This window comes from Tympanuchus pallidicinctus, unplaced genomic scaffold, assembly GCF_026119805.1.
Source record: "Tympanuchus pallidicinctus isolate F22 unplaced genomic scaffold, pur_lepc_1.0 scaffold6, whole genome shotgun sequence".
NCBI lineage: Eukaryota > Metazoa > Chordata > Aves > Galliformes > Phasianidae > Tympanuchus > Tympanuchus pallidicinctus.
The window spans coordinates 11,596,969-11,615,476 of record NW_026294780.1 but is presented as its reverse complement, the minus strand read 5'-3'; the positions used below and the strand labels follow the sequence as shown (position 1 = coordinate 11,615,476).

The 18,508-nt window shown below is 38.5% G+C and overlaps 1 long non-coding RNA gene across 4 annotated transcripts in view; it reads right to left on the bottom strand.

Moving 5' to 3' along the window:
• Positions 1-1,054: 1,054 nt before the first annotated feature.
• Positions 1,055-18,508, bottom strand: part of LOC128092184 (uncharacterized) — a 157,567-nt gene continuing 140,113 nt past the window's right edge. For all 4 annotated transcript variants that reach the window (XR_008211667.1, XR_008211668.1, XR_008211669.1 and 1 more), the window contains 3 exons: positions 7,631-7,725; positions 4,948-5,112; positions 1,055-4,489 (listed from right to left, as the gene is read on the bottom strand). This is a non-coding gene — a long non-coding RNA (uncharacterized LOC128092184). The remainder of the gene's footprint in view (positions 4,490-4,947; positions 5,113-7,630; positions 7,726-18,508) is intronic.

Sequence of the window (18,508 nt, the reverse complement as noted above, 5' to 3'; positions counted from 1 at the left end):
TATAAATCTGAAATCACAATTTAAAAATGCTCCAGAAAATGAATAGAATGTGAATTACTTACCAGCCTACAGATTTGTCATTCTAACTACGGAATATTTCTGTGGAATGTGGTGTTTCCCTACATACATAGAGAGGTGGTCCCCTGCATAAATCTTATCCAGGTAGGCAGGTGACAGGAAGGGTTTTCCTTCAACAGAAATACAGCTGTAACCTGTCCCACAGCAAAGTATATATACTGTGGGGCTGTGCCAGGCAGGGCTTCAGATATGCTATTTAGGTATGAGCTCTAATTCCTGACTTTTACAATGCAGTTGGGCACATTTACTTTTGTATAAATATTTTTTGCATTTTCACTTTGCCTTTTATGTAGTGGCAATCTAATGATTTTATAAAGAAACAAATGGAAAAAAACCACCTCAACGAGCAAAAACCAAGAACACTAAAAAACTCAGACAAAAATAATCATTCAAAGAAATATGGGAACACTGACCAGTTCACTTTCTGGAAATATGCTGCTTCCTTACAGCACTTCAGAGGTAAAAGTGTGTACAGATGTCTTAAAAAAGTAACAGAAGTTTATAAGATAATATTTATCTGTATATTTTATGCCTAAGAAATGGAAAAACATTTTGCATGCCAACGCACTGTTGCATATCCATATTCAGCTTTCACTTTTTGTGGGTGTTATATGCTAATGTATATTTCAGGGGAGTTTGGAAAGCTAATGTTAAATTGTGGTACTTTTCACCTTCTGGAAAGAATGGGCTTTTGATAACAAAAGAAGTAAAAAAGACAACTTGCTACGTGGTACTTACTGAGAAATAGGATTTTCTGTTCCAAGAAGAAAGAGACATCAAACTTTTAAATCCTAGTTGCAGGCTTGTATTTCTAAAAACAAAAACAAGTTAAAAAAAAAAAACAACACAAAAAACCCTTACTTTTTTCACAAAAGTTAATTTCCTTTAAATTCAAAGAACTGGTGTGAAACTTATCATGTTGAGCCTCACTGTGGGGAAAGTGTAATGCATAGAGTAGGAAGCCCATGAAAACACAGTTGTTGATGGACATTTTCTGTCACCCTTTGTCACCATGGCATACATTTTCCTGTCATATATTACAGGGTAATTATATGAATTCTCCTCTTTCCAAATCAGAGGAACGCTTCCTTACTTGACTGGAGGGGCCACAGACTACTAGTCAACCTACAAATCCTGTTAGCATTACATCTCCGCACAAATAAAGAATTTGGATCAGTGCCTTGTTAGATCACCTCTATTTCTAGCTCACTGAGTAAAAAGAGCATTTTTTACAGCCTAGTTTGATAAGTAAAAGGTATCTTTCTCACCTGCTTGCACTCTGAATTGTCACTATCGTGCTTTGTTCCTTTGCATGCGGCTGTTGTCAGCTTCCGAGTCACGGAACCACTTGCAGGTACGGCTCGAGAGAGTTTTGGAAGAAAGGAGAGGGAAAAAAGGAGCTGCATTTTTATTTAACAGAAGAAGGAGAACATAAAGAAAAGAAAGGTGTTCTCAGGAATGTAGCCCGCAGCCTTGTCAGGTAGCATTTCTTCAGATGTTTTTTTTTCTCCCCTTTCCCACCCGAAGATCTCTCTTCATCATTTTTTTAAACATCTCTTCTGGGACAGGGACATGAAAGTGAATTGTGGGTCAAAGTCAAGAATTAGGGGTTGCTGGGGCTGCTTTCTGATGGCTTTACTTTATCTTTGTGTCCAAGCTTTTGCCAGTCAGCAGGTACCGCGGGTTATCCATTCCAGTCACATCATTTTCTGCTTGATGACAAGCATCACACCTTCATCCATCACATTTACATTTCAAACTGCCACACTGCTCTATTGATTAATTATTTAGCAGCTCTTGGCCACTTGCGAGTGTTTCTGTGCTCACGTTTCACGGAGAAGGTCCGTTCTTTTTATTTGCGTGCAATTTTGTAAAGCAGGAAAAATATATAACGCCTTTAGCACACCCACCCCTGTGCATGTATGCTAATATATACGACATGGCAATATATATGCATACGTGTGTGCATGTTTATGCGTGTGATCAGTCCAATTAAGTACACACAAGGAGTGGGAGCAGGTAATGTGATCAATAAGCACATGCTCACACTGATAATAGATTTCTGAGTTGTCAGAGACCTGAACAGACGATCAATGAGACCTTGCAGGTGCGCTGGGGCTGGGAATTGGATCAGCTACATCCCTGCAGAGCAGTGGGAAACTTGCCCATCATCCTCTGGGCTCTGTCACTCAGAACAAAAACAGGTGAAAGTCTTTTGCAGTTGCTTGATAACGTGTATGTTTCTTCCACATCACAGGCAGAAAAAGGACAGCCTCTATGCAAGAGCCAAGGAGATCTGGTTCCTTCTAGGCCTCCATTAGCCAGGCAAATCACTTCATCTTTCTTTTCCTCCATTCTCTTTTGGTGAAATGGAAATCCTGTGGCATCTGGAAAATAAATCCACTACTCTGATGGGAAAGCTGGCTACCCAGAGGTAAGCAGTTACATGACCATATGGATAGACTGCCACGTACTAATCCTCATCACTCGTTTTTCTGAACTGGTTCCTCCCAATTTCAATGTGAATTTTTGTGTGGGCATTTATAATGTAAGATTTTAAGACAAATAAAGGAATCTGAGATCATCTGTTCCAAGAGTGGTGTTATCACATGGTGATACTGTCTCTTAATCTTTCTCTCACAACTCCTAAAACTTACACTAGGGGAGTTAGGATCTAATCTTACAGAATGTAAGAATAAAATCTATCTATCTGCTCGAAGTAGAGATGGAAAATCTAGGTTAGTGTAGAAATAATTGTTTACAAGAGTAATGTTTGGCCTCTGGAGGATGCCTGAGTGCTCTGATGTGACTGGACATTTTCCTGATCTGCCATGACTTCTCACCTAGCAGATCCTGTGAGAACAGGAATCTGTCTTTGATGTTCCAGGTGGTGGTGCATTCCATACATGCATTCTACCACCAGGCATTCAATTTTCAATAATTTCTGAGTAATGCAAAGCCTATTGAAATAAAAGGAAATATATTAACTTAAGGCTCTGGATGAAAGCCTTGAAGAGGAGGAACCACATGGTCCTTATTGCCCATCTCTTGAATTTCTGTCATTGTCACTCAAATTTTAAAAGAAAATGTAATGCTACTGACTTTTTTAATGGATGGGATTTGTGCCAGTATTGAGCTCATTGTTTGAATTGTGTTAGGTTAGGTTTGGTCAAAGTTTTCCTGTAAAATTACTTGGTTTTTAAAGACATTGGGAACAAGTATAGGATAAATGGATACTATATTTATATGTTTACAGCAAAATATTACAGTGTTCAGATAAACCAAAGCCATTTGCCTAGTCTATTAGTGATGGTAATACATTATTTAATAAACAGGGAATAACGGGCTGGTTAATTTCTATGGAGAGAAATGAAACAAAAAAATGAAGTCATCTGGGCCTTAGTCCTGATCTGTGGTGGAAGATTTGGATGTTTGGTTGAATATAATGTCCACCTCTGTCCACCTCAATTAGAGGAAATATTTAATGTTTGATTTTTGCCACTATTTTTTTCACTGTATTCACTTCTCTTTCTGCCTCTTCTAGTCCATTCCACTAGTGCTTGTGCTTTGCAATGTAGGGGAGAAAGGAAATGTATCATGGACATCCATGGAGACACACCACAGCAAAGGATGTTCCTGGCCTCTCAATTTCCAATATATCATCCAGATACTATGAATATGCAGAGACAAACCTATATATTTCTGCCTGTTATCCCAAGTGGTTTACACTGAAGTAACTTCTGCATGTAAAATGTCATGGAGGCAGCACTGAATTATAATCACAATAATTAAAACTTCAAGTAATTTGAAAATCAGCACTTTCATGGTTAAACAAAGGTGATGATATCTTTTACCTCTACAATTAGCAAAATGGCTTTTAATGTAAAGTGCACAACTCTGAAAGATGCCGCAATTTGCATGAACATTCAAATGTCCAAATCTGGTTTAAGTACAGAAGGGAGGCACAGAAGATGAACCTTTAACTTTTATAACTGAGTGATTTCTCTCACGTGATTCACTTTAAAAGGAAAATAGCAATACTAATACTGAGGTAACACTTGAGAAGATCAAGAACATTATTGTTTGGATCTGTCCATAGTACTGTTCCAATGAAAAGGTCTGAAAGTAGAAGATGAAATTAAGCTCCTACTCTAGTATTGTCATTATTCAATGTTTGAGAAAGTATTCTGCGTGCTTTAAAAAAAAAAATCTTTATTTCCTCTGAAACATTTGTTCTTTGTTGAATAAAGATGTCTCTGTCTTTTACATATCTATTCACTAATCGATCCTAAATTGGGACCCAATACAATGCTGTAGGCTATAATGACAGCAAAACAATTCACACTTCTTTTTCAGTTCTCTTCAGTTTTGCTTGCTTCCTCTCTTCACATTCACAGTTAAGAAGCTTGCTCTGTATAAGGAACACGAACATAGTAATTAGTTCACCATAGGTGTGTTTAATTTGTATTGTCATAAATAAAGAGAAAAAATAACACTTCATCTTTTTTGGGCTTAATGAGATCAAGAAAGTATTTTCATAATTGAAAATAAAGATTCTTTTAAATAAGATCTTTTATTAGGAAGTGAGAACAATACGAAGTAGGCACCTTCCAGTGAACTATTCTGTAAAATGGCAAACATGATAATAAACAAAACAATTAGATTATGAGTGGACTCCATACTTTACATAAACATAATGATTGTGAGTACTTGAAAGGATTATACAGTCTCTAATTCTAAGGTATGCCATTTCTGACTGCATAAATACCAATGAGCACATCCTGCTACTGCCAATAATGAGAAAAGTCCTGAGAAATCAAAGACGTGAGAGAGAAAAAAAGACAGCTAGACCCAGAGGTGGTTCTTCACCTTATCTATGAATTCAGCAATACTTTGCCATTTCAACAGGGAATGTATACTCAGATATTGCTGAGAAGGAGGTCAGTTGCACCATCAAAATTAGCTGGTTTTCACTTTCACTGGTAACTAGAGTTCATTGAAGACGAAAATCCACGTCTTATTTTCAATCCTTTTCTGAAAAAGAGTTATTGTTAATCAATTTTGATATAAAGGTCAGAGAAGAAGAATGCTATATCTTCTGCTCAAGTCTGGTCATTCAGTCAACAGTGAGAGCCAATACTGTATTTTCCAGAGGAATTAAAAAGTCAGAGAAATAAACAAATAACCAAACCATGAAATGGCAAGTCATAGATCAAGCTAATAGTACAGTGATGTTGTCCGTGGAGAACATTCACGTCTGACTTGCCAGCACAAGGAGCACTTGTTCTTAATTTATTAGCCAAGCAAGACTCACTTCTGCATTCCCACTGCACCCAGAAATCCCAGGAATACAGGGCTGGTCCCATCAGTTATAGTAACAACATTAACAACCCAGTGGTTGTTAATGAGCTCCAATCAGCTCTATTTGTCGGATGGTCATCTGTGTCAGCAAATTCTGTAGACTGACCGTATGCAACACAACCCAGTTCTTTTTACTGCCTCTAAATTTACTGTCCTATACCACTTAAGTTCACTGATTTTCCTGTTTATAAGTAATGTGGTAGGAAAAAAAGGAGGTCATGACTCGTGGTTTAATTAATCACACATAATTAATCACACCTTCAGGAGTCTTAAGTAGGTATAGTATTGAGAAACAGATTTCCTGACTGTGTCCTCTACACAGTAACGTTAATCCAGACAAGGATAGTGCTCGTGTTCCTCAGGGGTCTAACTCCCCAGCCATCACTTTGCTGGAGAATCATTGCAGAGGTGCACGGAGGACACAACTTTGAAGCAACCATCCTACAGAACTGTGTGTATCTACTGTAGTCCTGTCTTTCTATAGAAATGTTTGGAAAATATGCAAAAGTCATTGATCATGAGATGCCCAGAGCCATAAAGATCAGGGTGTTTGCACTGTCTATACTAATTTTAATCTCATTAAATTAAATTAACAATAATATCTCTTGGCTTTTAGGATGACTGTTCTCTACACAGCACCAAAAAAAGGAAAAGTTTGAATTCTCTTTTTGTTTTCTCCAGATCTTAAATCTTTAAATTGTTTCTGAAAGTGTGGCATGTCTCCATTAGAGAGAGAGTATCCTGATTCAGTGTGGTTAAAGGGCATCCCTGCAAGGTGGCAGTGATGTTAAGGCTGAATGTCCTGGAGTGGGACACAGAACTGATGTGTATGTGTCCCACTGGTGTGTCCTGATAGCGTCCTCATATCTGAGGTTGTTACAGTTTATGGTATAACTTCTATGACTGTGATAACGCTGCGAAATAACTGGATTATTAATTTCTTTTGATCAAATACTGTCAGCTTCATGCTGAGAAGAGAATTTCAGGGTGTTAGTCTCTTTCAATAGCCCCTTTTTGAAACAAGGGAAGAAAGACAGGCTGAACTGTTACAAAGGGTGTAAAGCATGTGGATGCAAGTCCCTCTTTGCTGTTTTACCTATTTTTAGAAAATGAGAGCTCTCCAAGAAGGAAAGTACAACTCACTGGTTGAAACACCCCACCTATGGCATACAAGGTTGATTTGTGATTTGCACGAAGTGAGAGTTCCAGCATGCCTAAGGGCAGCAGCACCTCAACCATCACATAATCATAGAATCATAGAATCACAAGGTTGGAAAGGACCTACAAGATCATCTAGTCCAACCATCCTATCACTATTACTACCACTAAGCTACTAAAGGATAACTCGTAGCACCTCATCCAGACGCCTCTTGAACACTGCCAGAGATAGTGACTCCACCACCTGCCTGGGAGGGCCATTCCAGTACTTGAACACTCCTTGAGGAAAGTTTTTCCTCTAATTCCCTCTTTTATTTGAAAACTTCTAGATGTCACTGCTTCGTCTTGATGCAGAAGGGAAACATGCTGAATTCCAGTTTTCTAGTGGAATGGGAGATCTTTTATCCTCCTCAATTGGAGCTGGGTCTGAACTGTGAGCTAAATTTCACACTCCAAGCAGTGATCCACTAAAGACAGTGACTTGATGTTTGATGCTTATCTTGACTTGGTAGAGCAGTGGAAAGTTATTCATATTCAACTTTTCATGTAAATTAATGACCTAGTCACAGCTAATTGAAAAAATCCTACAGGAGTGTTAACCCTACACTTTTAGTCTAAGGATTACCTAAGGATTATTTAAAGAAGACTACCCTCACTAAACTGAGAACTGATTGTTATCCTTTCTTGTCTCTTCTTTAACTCAATAATTTTTAAGGTTCATACAAATCAGCATGCAATAATTTCTCCACAGGAACAGTCATACAGTGATGAGTTACACACCTGAGTCTGAATCAGTATGAAAGAATAAAGACAAATGTTGAGCAAAATTTACCAAACTGAAGCAAAATATGTGTTCCTGCAGCTGAATGGTATGTGGCTTTTGTACTCTGCAAAGCTTAATACTTAAAGGGAATAAACTTTGGTAGGACAAGAGACTTGAAAAACAACCCAGCCCAAAGTCAGTGATAAGTGCTTTGTGTGTGCCTTTAAATAGTATTAAAATTGAATTTGACTAGACTTGCTCAAATCAGACCTGTTATCAACAACACATTTTCTCAGGAGACCAACATTTGTCCAGTTAGGGCTTCCTTCATTAATCGTCCAGCATCAAGCAAGCCAAATCCAAATCTGTGGAGAAAAAGCAATTAGATATTTTAAGCAGTGATAAGAACACCACAAATAATCAATTTCTATGGCATTAGCAGCTACCTGGCCTAGTAAAAGTCTATAAAAGCTAGAATTTATTGCAGAACACCAGACAGCTTACAGAGCATTGATTCGTAGTAGCATGCATAGATTGCTGGATTTAAAGAGAAATCCCTAATGGTTCCTACCTTTATATATTTTTTTCTTTTAAAGAGCAAACAAAGATAAAGTGTTCATAAGGGCAAACTAGAGTGAAACAAATGTCTAATGACTGTTAAAATGAATTTATTTACTTATCAGTTGAACAGACAGCTACTGTACTGTTGGTCAGCAATTATATGCAATATGATGCAGAAACCTCACAAAAGCTGAGTAACTAAATACAACTATATCACTGTCAAGTTAGACAAATACTAATTCTGCTCATTTATGAAATATCTATTACATCTAAAAAAACAAGAGACTACAAATAATTTTTACATTTGTTCAGTGTACATATCTTTAGACTTTAAAGCCTTCTATTCCTTCATAATAATAATAGAATCATAGAATCACAGAATGGCTTAGGTTGAAAGATGATTCACTTTCAACCCTCTGCCATGGGCTCACGCTGCCCAGGGCCCCATCCAACCTGGCCTTGAGCACCTCCAGGGATGGGGCACCACAGCTGCTCTGGGCCACTGTGCCAGCACCTCACTGTCCTCTCAGTGAAGAATTTCCTCCAAGCATCCAACCTAAATCTGCCATCTTTTAATCTAAAGTCATTCCCCCTAGTCCTATGTCCCCCCATCTGCCCCTGTAAAAAGCTGGCCTTCCTCATGTATATAAGCTCTTTTTAATAACCTCATAATAAGGTATTTTGCTGTGTATTATCCTTTGTGATTTTTAATTACTTATAAAAAGGCAATGCAAAATGTATCAAACAACTTATTGCCTGCAACTGACAACACAAAATTTTTGAGAACAATAATAAATTACTGTAATACTGTATATGCTGTAACTGATCTTTCAAGTCTGAATTGAAATACATGCAAACTCAGATTTCTAGACCAAGACTGAAAGGGAATTCAGAGATCGTCAAGTTTGACCTCCCATGCACATACACTAGAATCTTTTCCCAGAAGCTGGATTAAATCTTGCTTTTCAGAGAGGTGTCTAATCTCATTTTAAAGACTCCAAGCTATGGTGAGTCCACCTCCTCCCTGGGTAAGCTCTTCCAGCATTTAATTACCCTTACTGCAAGGAAATGGTATCTTATTTCAGGGTTGAATTTGTCTAACTTAGCATTCAACGCTGAAAAGGCACAGTGTTTGAGAGTGAGCAAATATAAGTGACATGATACATTTTATACTAATCCTAAATCAAAAGATTATGGAAATATAGAAAACATGACAACTAAAGCTCTAGTCTGGCAAACATTTATGCAAGGGTGTAGCTTTTTGCATAGGAAATAGTTTCTTTCAGTTGAGCAAGCCTACACGTGTAAAGTTATACTGGGGCTTTAAATGGAATTTAAATAGAAGAATTCAGAATGACTTTTACTGAGAAAAATATTAGGCATTAATTAATAAACAAAACCTTCCTCTGCCTCTGTCCCCACTACAAGCAGTATTGAGGTAGGATACCTTAAATTACTGCCAGAATATAAGAAAGACAAAAGTTTGTATTGCAGAAATCTGGTTGCTGCTGTAGGGGGCAACCATAGAAATCCCAAAACACCCAAGGGGGAAGGAAAAAAAAAAAAAAAAAAAAAAAAAAAAAGGAAGGAAAAAGGAGAGTTGTTAAGATAATTAAAACTTTGCAACAATTCAGTAGTGGTGCTGATAAAAACAGCACTGCTGGCTGAATGCAAATAGGATGGTAAAGGCCCTGTTTGGATTATGGTAATTACTGAGTCTGAAGTTAGCTCCAGCCACACGCACATATGAGCACACACATACACACGCAGCAGTAGAGTGGAACCTGACAACTCAGCTTGGCATGTGATCACAAAATTCCCTGGCACGCTCTCAGGATGCCATGTGGAGCTATTTGTACAGTGAGGTGCGGGACGCGGCGGTGCAGGAAATACCAGCGGAAGCACTGCTGACCCGCCTGGCCTTCAGCGAGAGGCGGCTCCCAGATTTATTGCTGGCTGGGATTCAAAAGTGATCTCTGGGGAAGGCAGATCAATTGAATACATTTGGTCTAAAAATGTCATTTTGGGATACGCTGAGATATTCCCTTACATTAGACCACTTTGTTTGCCCCAAAGATTTGTCAAGTGCAATCGAAGGCATACACATCACAATGTGCGTTGGTGCCAGAACAAAATAATTTCAATGTGTCCTTTCGTACTCTGATAAAATGCAGGCAGTCAGTGTTGAAACGAGATGCCCTGTGAAAGTCTTGTGCACGCTGGCATTCTGTGCTTCTTCCAGGAACTTGTTTCTTCAAAAATTGGGATCGGTCCAAATGAGCAGATTTTGTGTAAGAATGAAGAAGGGGACCAGCTCAACCTCTCCTCGTGCCTTCTAGACGGAGGAGTAAGGCAGGCTAATTTATGTGATGAAAAATCATTAAAGAAATTACAATTTCAAACTCTGATTCCTAAATAATAAAGCTTTTATGAGGACAATATAATTACAAATAACTTTATTATTCCGTTGATTCAGCTTTAGAGCCTACTCTGATATACCACAAAGATGTGTTTCTTCAACAATTTTCACAAGTGAATATTAAATAATATCAGTACACACATCATTTTTATTGCTAAGTTCTTTGATTTGCTCACTCTGTGTGGTCTCTACAGCCGCATGCTTTATGACCTCTCCATCATGGGAGAAGCTCCCATTAGCACCAGCACACAACAGAGGAGATATGAACTTTGCAGTAAGCCCTTACATCCTCAGTCTGGTTTTGTTGTTTCTCAAAAGGCTGTTTTGAGCAGAGCAGAATATATGCAGACCATTTGCCATGGCTGAAAGCACACTCACACTATGAAGGGCAAGCTTCCCTGCCTGGTATGTTCAAAGTCTGAAGAAACTGTAGCAAACCCAGATTTATACATGACTAGACGCTGAGACGCACTGCTCTGACTGTTAACTCTTAAGAGAAGGCACCTATGGTTACTCCATCCCTGCCACCATTCTGGTCTCTTACCTCTTCCCTCTCTCCTTCTCTTTCTCTGCAACAAGCCAACCATAAAACACAACACATGAGTGCGGCAATCTTGAAGTACTACAAGGTGCTTGGGTTGCTGCACTTCAACGGAGAGGCACATTAGGTGTGTTTTGAATAGCTATGTGATTCTTTGCTGTTGTGCTTTTTTTCCTAATTTTCCGAGGAACACTGATAGCTGTTAGGCCAAAAACCAAAATTGTATAATGTGGCTTCTGAAATTATCTTGATGAAATTTACACAATGTTTTCTTAGAGATTTTATCTTGATCAAAACAAATAAATACAAAGGGCAAAAAAAAAAAAAAAGCAATTAAAAATCACTGAGATCTCAACTCTTACAAGTTACCTGACACTATTATTCCAAGACTAGTGTTTGTAAAACAGAAAGGAAACAACTGGATGCAAAGATGCAATTTCAGCCTAGAGATTCAGTTGGATTGAGTTATCATGGAAAAGATGGCTAATACAAATTGCACAAGTGACCCAAATATCATTCTTTTCAGTGTCCCCTATTTTACATATATTTAATCACTTGAGGTTACATTTAAGAAGATGTAAAATTTGTGCTATGATCCTAAAGCCATCAAAAATGTTAAGCAGTTAAGAAATGGAGCAGTGTTACTTTACTGAAAAATATGAACATTTATGAAGGATATAACAATACATCATACAGGGATTTAAAAAAAAAACAACCATAGAAGATTGCTAGATGTAAAAGAAAGTCTGATGAAAATGCACATTTAATAGCTCATATTAGACAAAAAGCACTTTATAACTATATAGCACTACTATTGCGATAAATACAGTATTTGTACCAAAACGCTCAGTTCTTCTCACTACTGAGAGATATGGGATTATGTGACTTAAAATTGAGGAATAATGATAAGACTTAAAAGACGAATTGAGGACCCGCAAGATCTTGAATTTTTCTATTATATGTACATTTTTAGAATGAATAATAAGTTTCTGGACCCTTCAGTGTTTTGTACCGCAAGGATTTTTTTTATTAGTGTGGACAAGTAAATTTTATTTGATCGCTTGTTGTATTTAAAGACAGTGTAAAACTCTCATTGCAAACAGTTGTTTACAGTGCGCTTTTCAGCACAAAGCTGTTTTAAAGCTCAATTGTGCATTTTGCAGATAAAGTGGGAAAACTAACTGAAGGCTGTATTGTAAGCAGTGGTTGCCGTGGAAACCCCAGTTTCAAGAGCTGGTTCTCCATTACCACTTAATTTAGGCTTCCTAATTGCATTCCACTAAATCGGTAGCGACAATATCTGCAGAGCAAAACTGCATGCCCAGTCTAGCGCAAACCTCTTTGAAACAGGCTTTTTGAAAGCCAGGAGCTATAAAAACTCAGCATGACGCGGAGCATATGAGAAACCTGTAGTTCAAATGTACTGCTGCTTGCTTTCTCATCCTTAGTAACTTCAGTGCGCGCCACACCAATCTATTAGTTCAGTCTACCTTAAAGATCATAAAGCTCTGCCATGTGGAAACTCATCTGTCCACCAACACATTGGTGCAAAATAGATTTAATTGTACTCCCGGCCCAGTATCATGTCCATCTTATTTTACTACACACCAGCAGGTAGCCAGCACAGAGCCTTACTTTCCTTGAACTGCCCTTGCTCCATAATACGAGGAGAACAATACTTTCTCAGTTTAAATCATTTGCCACCGTTCAGCTGTGCAGCGAGCTAGACCGCCCGTATGTGACCTAAAGAGAGCCTTGTCAGAACCACTAGACATAAAAGCATTCCAATTATCGACCACACTGCTTTAATAGAGGAGGCAACTAATATGATAGTGTAAGTGATTCTGCCACTGAGAAGCTCTTCGTCACTGTCAGATTAACACTTGAGTTAAACTCTTGTAAATCAGTCACATTATGCCGTCGGTTGAGAAATAAACACAGACCTATTATGCTTAGAATTCCAGAGGGCTCTCCCTGCGATAGGAGTTGCGCAGGATGCCCTATTAATCTAAATTTTGTCATGTTTATTATTTCGCAATTACTAATGTGGGTAATGTTGGGAAGATTTAAGCTGTCTGTGATGAGATTCTGAAATGGATGCACATGCCCAGCAGAATCTTCTGCGGGTGAAAAGGACCGAAAGGAAGGAAGATGCTACTTATGTGTAACTTCTGACTGAAAACAGCCAACAGATCATCAATTTCATTAAATCCTGTAACTCCTTTTTTTAATTTTTTTTTAATTTTTTTTTTTACCACAGAGCATTTAAAAGCAAAATACTTCAGTGTCTTCAAGCACAAGACCTCCCACAAGCTCACAGTGAAGTACATCTTGCTGCTAATGCAGCCGCATTTCAGCATTCTAATAGGTATCAGATGAATGCTGAAGTTGAAAATAGTAAGCAAACAACTGTTCTTTCAACATTTCCTTCCCTCTGCGGTGGCAAAATACCTGCAAGTTCTGTATTATTAGTTCATCATCAGCTTCTTTTTAGTCTCTGCTCATTTTTCCATGTTTTAGAATTGTCTTCTGCACTCCCTGAGCTAAGTTGAAAGCAAAGCAAGCACACCTTTATTTCTGATATTTGGGTTTTGAATGTGAGAGAATGGACAGATGAAGATTGTTAACAGAGGTTGTAGATTAATTTTTAGTGTCTCAACTCTACATGTGTCACAGAGTCCTTTCAGTAAGAATCATAGAATCATTAAAGTTAGAGAAGATCACTAAGGTCATTTGGTTGAATCACCAACCCATCCCCACCATGATGATTAATGATGCTGTGAGAGAAGAAAATAGAGTCAGTGACTAGAAAGAAAACTGGCTGCTGACTTTGCTTGGTCAAACCACTTTACTGGGCAGACAACTCCTCAAGTGTTCCAGATGACTCTTGTTTTAGATTTGATTTAGATTTTAGGAGCCCTATTGAGTACCAACGCAGATTCTCCAAATAAAAACAAATACAGACCTTTCTAAAACTGTTGATCTGAGATGATATGCCAGTATTTTCCAGTGCAGAAGCAGCAGCCAAAAGACCTGGGGTTAAACATGCTTCTCCCACTACCATCTTTCTCCAGAAGAGCAGGGAAACAAGCCTTCAAAGCACTTTTCTGCTGTCTGGGTTTCTGCAAAGCTTTCCTGGGGAGACAGGGAGAGAAAACAAGGAATAGAGAAGGATGGGCACCATGATGTTAAAACTCTGTGGAAAAGCAGGTGTAAAGTTAATGTAGTCAGAAACTATTCAGTCTCTCAATCACTGAAAAGATTTGGGGAAAATTTGATCAGAAGCTACTCCAATCATCTGCATCAGATGCTTCTTTCACAGAGCAGGTTTATAGGAAAAAAACTGTTATATACTTTATTTTCTTTCACCAGCTTCTCCAGTGGAGATAATAAGATTTAAAAACAAAAATTAAAAAGTTGTCCATGAGACACATTATCTTGGAGGAAAAGTCTGATTTTTAGTTTGTGTGATTCATGTCCTAAAGAAAGAAAAATTAAAAAGCTCTCAGGAGACAATGGGCTGTATTCTGTCCTCACATGCGTGGCTTAGTCACAAGTGGGCTTTGAGCCAGCTTCTGTGCTCAGCCACACACGTGCAATTTCCTCTGACTGGAACAGAGCATATATTTTTATGGGCAGAATCTGGACTTTTTGTGCATGGAAATCAATGTGATTTATTTATTATTTGTATGGTATTACAAGGACCAGAGCTCCAGTCAAGGGAAAACAATACTCTGTGTTCTATCCACTGCAGAAACTATGGTCCAGGAGAGTCAGCAGCATGTCAGGGGTATGGGCAGTCTAACCTAACTAACAGTTTTTTCTCAATATTAAGAAAGCATACATAAATTTCAGCAATTTTGGAAATAGTTGATTTGATGTGCCCTTTACCCATCACCTGCGCATCCCACTGGGCTCTGGCTCAGATTCAGAAGGGGGCTCAAATGACTGACAAATCCTCTGTGTTCCCTTCCCATTACTCCTTGCCCCCAGACTTACGTTGCTTGCCATTTTAGATTCACCAAATGGTACAGACTTCAACCTTAAAGGTGTTTTACCCTGGGCAGACACTTGGTTTTGTTTCAAGTACCTGCTTTTAACAAGGTCTACACACCACTGGAGCCAATTTCTACACATGTGCAGTTTTGTTTGACTTTGAGTATATATTTTTCTGGGCAGCACTTGACCTTTTGGGATGTGGCTCTATGCAGGCACAGGAGCCGTCTCACTTTGCTCAGTGCTTCTAAGTGCCTTGGCAGAGGAAGGGATGGGGGAGGAACTTGAAGAAACAAAGTCCAGTGGCATTGCTACTCTGCTGAGGAAACACATCAGACATCCGGCACGACACTGAAAACAGCAGGAGGGTATTGGTATGTGGGAACTGCACAAATCAGCTCTTCCTTTGAATGAATCTCTGTATCAGCTACCAAACTGCATGTAGCTTGATCAGCTTGCTGTAATGATCAAGTCAGGAAGGTAGATGGTCTTTGTATGTCCCTTCCAACCCAAACTAGTACTTTGCTATTAGGAATTGGCATAGTGCAAGCAGCCCTATGGCAAGTATGAAATCAGAGGATCTTAGGGATTTATTCACTTTCCTGGATGGGATGGAAGAGAGGAGCTGAGGCAGAGGCCCTTAGGTCCACAGAAAAGAGACGAAAAAGTCATGTTTGCTGGTGTGCAGACAACCATCCAGCATACAGAGGAGACAAAGTATGGCTGGGGCTCTACAGGTTCAGGAGGAAAGGGTTTCAGGGCAGGGAGCAGAACCAGTGAACAACTGCTTTCCATTCTTTTCCACCCCTGACACCTTTCCCAGTGGAAGTCAAAGTGAGAATGAACACACACAGAACTGATGCAGTTCCAACACTCCAAGATGAAAACAACTTTTTTTCAAGCTATATGATTTTTGCTTGTAGCTACGTGACACGTTATTTAATGACTGTGAAATACTGCATTATTCTGATTTTGAAGATGCATACATCTTTGGAGGACCGCTCTCATTTTTCTAAATGGTTTTTAAATGCAACATTTACAAACACCTTCATTTTCTTGTTGTTGCTGACTTGCTCATTGACATTTTAAGCTAAACAGCATATGGCTTATAGCTTTGCACAAGCAATTGTATACAACTCATACATTTTGTGGAATTAAAAAGCTTTGAAAACATGACGAACTATAGGTTTATTCTGAAAACTAAGAGAACTGTGAGGACTATTCTTCATTTTTAGAGACTTTTCCAAGTGATCCAAAAAAAGTTGCCGAGGGCATCCTAGTTTCCAAGCTGCAAAATAACAGTAGTAGCACAGGTGGATATTTAGATATTTAATTCCCACATGTATTCAGTGTGCTTTGTGGTATTTTGATGGAAGGGTATTACAGGAGTATAAGGTATTAATTATTGTTATCAGCATCTAAGACATCTCTTGCTGAAGATTTAAATAAACTTTCCCTGGAAATGTAGGAAATAGGATTTTAAAGGACCTCCTGCATCAGATTCAGTCCCCTGCTTTTGCTGCCATCCGCACATCACATAATTGGTTTGATGAAGTGCTCAAGTTTCACGTTGGGACCAACTAAGTATCTTCCCCCCATGTTTCTGTTGGAAGGTTGCTCCAGGGTTTCATTCCATTGCTTCCTCCTAATTTCCTGTTTAGGTTTATTCATGACCATCTTATGACCATTTGCTCTCATGTCAACATTGTCCTTTAAATAGCTCTTCTCCCTCCTTGTATATTTATAGACGACAGTTGTGTTCTCTCACAGCCTTCGTTGTGTTCATGTGAACAAGTGAAACACTTCTGTCTCCCTTATTAGTTTCTCCTCCTCATCCCAGTATACCTTCTTTGTGCTTGTCCTGGATTGAATTAATTTTTTTTGCATGATGGGCCGAGGCTGGACATTGTGTGCCTGTGCTTTGCCTAGAAAAACAGCATTCAATGAAACAACAACAAAAACCCCTGCTAATAATATTGCCAGATAATTCTCCCTCATCACACTTATCTTTTATCAGCAAAACCCATGGTAGCCCCTTCTTCAGTAAGTTCCTTACAGTTCTTCCAACTGATATCTGCTTTCTCGGGTTTAAATACTACCCCTCCTCCCTGCAACTCACTGTAACATGATTTATGGATGCCCACAGATGTGAGAGCTATTGTATTTCCTTTCTTTAAAAAACACACCATTATTTATGAAAGAAAGTTAAAGGGCAGTATGGCGCGATCTATTTTTGGAGCAGAACTGACTATTTCACTGCATCTCTCATTTCTTTCCAAATTCATTTTAAAACCCGGTGTGCACTGAGACAGTATTATGAATCTGAATAAATGCTGCAACAGTCATGTATGTGGTACTATAATGGGTTAATTGCTGCAGTGCAGGAGGCTGATAGGGAGCCACAAGAAGGTGCATGCCTTAATGAGGAGCTGGTAAGGAGCCCTGGGGCATGGAATAGGGGCTAATATAAAGGAGAAAACAGTAGGATAGAAAGCTGAATAACCCCTATAAAGATACATTTACTCGCTACTTGTTTATGCTGCAATTACTGTCTTGCATGAACACCAGGCCTTGCAAAATAACCATCTAGACAAGACTCAGAAACACTCGAATAACTCCTTGAGATTAATGCGTGCATGTGGTATCTCTGTCCCAGACTTAATTTTCAGTGTTTTAAGGTTTCACTAGCTCTCCCTCCTATGTTTCTTGGAATAATTGTGAGCCATTAGTTCAACAGAAAACACAGGAATAAAAAGTTCGCAGAATACTATTCATTTAGTTTATACTTTTAATTTCTGGGGTTGGAGTCTGGTTCCAGGCTCCATTATTTTAAAAGTGCAGTTTTTGAAAGTTATCAAGGTCTCTTGAACTGAAGAGAGTCCAGAACGACTGGAAAAAAGTTCCTCCAACACATGGTTCAGAACTGTCCATCAGCAAATGCGCACGATGTACTGACAGTGGTCAAGTTTGTAACAAGTTGGCCACGTTTTTAGTAAGACTGTGTTCAGTTACAATCTCAGATGGGTCAGAGATATATTAAATGTAACATTTGTCTTAGTATTTTGTATTAAATCAGGTTTTCTTTTCCTTTTTTGGGGTGGGGGAGGAAGGCAGAAATGGAGGGGTGGGAACCTTGAAAGACATGAGGAGAAAGTGACAAAGCAAAACCAAACCAAATTTAGCAAACTTCAACAAGTGTTTGGCTTGCTATCTTGTCTAGAATGGTTCATCCATATCTTGCTATCACTGTTTATACATTAATTATATGCCATAAAATCATGATTTATTTAATAGTCTTTTTATTAAGTACATGCTTTGTTTTTACAGCTGGTACAAAAATAGTGGTCTTTATAATATATTTGTTCTCTAACTGTAACAGGACACAATATCAGATCTTCACAAGTTAGTATTACTGGACAATCCTTCCCAGGATTGACTAATTGTAGTAATAAATTAACATTACTGTAAATGGAACTAGGAACAAAATCAGACTTAGTGGTATATGGATGATCACCTAGATAAACCATAAAAGTAGCTTCCAGGTCAGAGGATATGATCCTCAAAAACCTATTTCTATGAGACAAAGGTAAATATGTAGTCTCTAAATAATTAAAAATAAAACAAAAAACAT